We start from the raw sequence: 3,458 nt of genomic DNA on the forward strand, positions 1-3,458 counted from the left end.
TATTTGCATTATTGGTTTCAAAGACCTTTTTTTTTACATTTTTATTTTTTATTTTCAAAGGTTTCTCAATATTTTTCCTATTTTAAAATAAATTTTGGTAGCGACTCCATTGAATTTGAGAAACATTCGAAATTTTAGGCAACGACAGCTGGCGACTCCACTGGGGATATTTTGGAGAGTCAAACCTAACATAATTAATTGTACATAAATTTTAACTTTTTTCTATTTTTGTTTGTTTTTCATTTTCTTTTACTTTTTGTGCTTTTCGTAATAAGTATTAGCTGACATTATAATACTCTTTTAAGCTAGTAGATCATTTTTTAATTTTTATTTATTTATTTAGTTATTTATTTTGTATATGTTTTATTAGCATTATGGAGCTATTGAATTATACTTATTTCACACCTTACATTTTTACTGAGACACACACTTATGAGTGGAACCTTATACCCGAATTTGAACAAAACTTAAGTTTAGTTTCGAGGTTGCGTACTAGTAGCCTTCTGAATGTACATCCTGTTTGGTTAGCATGAAGATCTCACCTAGAGTTTGATCTTGTTGAGGGTATTGTCACTCGAAATAGTTTACCTATTGTTGTTGAAAATATTCCAAAATTGGATTACTAGTTCTAGGAACCGTGTTTAGAACTATAGAGTCACCCTTGTGAGAGTTTAACTACATAAGCCAATAGACCCTTTAATCATAAGAATATCCATATAAGCAACAACAACAAAAACCTCATACATTCATTCAAAACTTTACATATTCACAACAATCATTCTACATAATTGCATTCATCTCTCATGACATTGTTTCTTTTGAAAAATGAAATGGCATTTTGCATCAATTTTCAGGATTGTTGGGGAATCATAAGGACCTTAGTCATGTGTTAAATTAAAGTGGATAATTGGATCGGAAAAAATAAAAACTTTACTTTTAAAGTTCAAGCAACCTGATTTGAAAAGTTTAAGAGACACCAGCAATCAAATGAAAACAATACAATGTGAAATTTTCTTTCACAAATATGGGAATATCCTAATTCTTTTGGCATTGAATGTGCAAACAGGGGGTCTTACGGCACTGGCTCAGTATTACGACCCTCTCTTAAGATATTTCACCTTTCAAGACTTTTAGTTGGCCCCGATATTAGAAGAATTTGAACCAATATTGGGTTACTCCGTAGAGAAAGGAAATCCTTATCGATATATTGGGCAACCACCGAGTTTGAGAGCAATTGCTGAAGTGTTGAAAATTGATACAAGAGAGTTGGCAAGTAAAAAAGAGGAAACATGAGCTATTCTTGGTTTTTCACGAAAATATCTAGAGCAAAAGTGGCAGGATTTAGCCATTAAAAAAGAATTGGGTACTTTTATTGATGTTTTGGCTCTCATTATCTATGTTATTATTTTATTCTCAAACCTTGATAATTTTGTAGGTTTTGTTGCCATCAATGTCTTCTTGGATTTTAACAAAAATAAACATAATCCAGTTCCCGCGTTTCTTACTGATGTATATACTACTCTCTACATATGCGACACGAGAAGAAAGATGGAACAATTTTGTGATTTGTTCCAGTGTTGTATACTTGGTTCATGTCCCATAAGATCAAGAAAGGGTATCATGTTAGAGTTAAAAGTAATCGTGAATGGGCTCAGAGTATAGCTAGCCTTACTGGGGACATAATTTCATGGTATCATAAAGAACTAGGGGTGGAAGAAGTAATATGCCAATGCGGAGATTTCCCAAATGTACCTCTCATGGGAACCAATGTTGCAAAGTATAAGTCGAGCTTGGAAAATGATCATTAGAAAAGGAAGAGTACTCAGATGTAGAAGTTGCAGCGCAAAAGAACCCTATCAATAATAGGTAAAGAAAAGAGTCCGAGAAATCAAGTTGCCTTTCCACAGTACACCATCGAGTGATCAGGAAATACTTGAACCTACCCTTTTTTACCAATAAAGAAATAGAAGAACTCAAAGCATCACTGTTAAAATCTAAAGAGGAGAAAAAAGAGTTACAAGTAAAGTTAGATAAAGTCTCACAAGAAAATGAGGACTTACGATAAAAAAAGTCTTGCAAGAGTAAGTTCATTGAGAGAAGCAACAAGAGGTTGAAAATTGAAAAAGAAAATAAACTTAACATACAAGATTGTTTGAAAGGTGCAAATGAAGAGTTAGATGTGTGAAAGCAAGAAAGGAATGAAGTATTGAAGATACCTATATGTGGAAGTAGTTATGGACAAAATCAACAAGCTCTGAGAGGAACATAAAAAAGGAGTTTGAAGATTTAAAGAAACAACTTAAAGAAATGGTAGCTGAGTACGAGAGTCAAGTGAGGAAACACAAGGAAGAAATTGAAGAATAACTCTCAAAACATCAAGACGCGTTAAGAACAAAAATGGAGACTTTTAGTGAGTTGAAGAATCACATTGATTATCAAGAAAATATCTATAATGACTTAAAGGATGAAACCATATATTGGAAGAATCATTTTATGATGTTGCGTGGACAGTTAAAGAATCAAGAGATCTATAAAGAATTGGAAGATAAAGGCAAGCATTGGAAAGACTGGTTTTCAAAATTGCAATGCTAGCTAATCAAGCAATCATAAAAATTCCAAAGCATCTAAGAAAGAAAACTGAAGAAAAGAAAGGAAAAGAAAATCACAGAACTTTTCTTCCTCTCCCTGCCTCGTGAAGAACTCCATCTTTCTTCCTTCTCAGCTTCATTCTTCTTCTCTGATTCGAAAACGAAGAAAAACGGTGTTAAGGGTTTTCTAAATCGTTAAACACAAACCTCCACATTTCTTCTAGATCTAAGATTTATTTTGCAAAAATATAGAAGGGAAAGTTGCTCATCTTCCCACTACGGAGCTAATGAACAAAATTTGGAAGTGACGATGTGAGCGGAGATTTTATTAGAATTAATCGCGGGACTGTAATCACCCGTTAAAGCTATCGTTAAGGTAAGGGCTCCTTCCAAATTTTTAGATTGTATATAGGATTCTATATGTGTATTTATGGAGTTGGAATTTTGTGAAATGGATGTGTGATTTTGTAAAAAAGGAATTTAATTCATTTATGTGTGTTTGTGAGGAAATTAAATTTGATGTATTTGAGGTGTGTTTTGTGAAAATTAATTTGGCATGAGTTATGTTTGATTTTTTTGGAAATTTATGGGTGATTGATGATTGAGCTTGGTGTGATTTTGTGGAATTTGAATTGATCAAATTTAATGTGAATTGTGGATTAAATTTGATGTGTGGTGGTGGAAAATGGAGTTAATTAATTTATGTGTGGATTGAATTTGGAGATGTGATTTATGTGTGTTTGTGGAAATTGAAATTGGTGTGAATAAATATGTTTGAGCATGTTCTGTGTGAAATTGAAAATTATTTGTGTTAAATAAGTATTAAAAATGGGGAATCTTTTAATATCTGCATTTACTTAATGATTGTTG

This window comes from Cicer arietinum, chromosome 4 (assembly GCF_000331145.2).
Source record: "Cicer arietinum cultivar CDC Frontier isolate Library 1 chromosome 4, Cicar.CDCFrontier_v2.0, whole genome shotgun sequence".
In the NCBI taxonomy this organism is placed as follows: Eukaryota; Viridiplantae; Streptophyta; class Magnoliopsida; order Fabales; family Fabaceae; genus Cicer; species Cicer arietinum.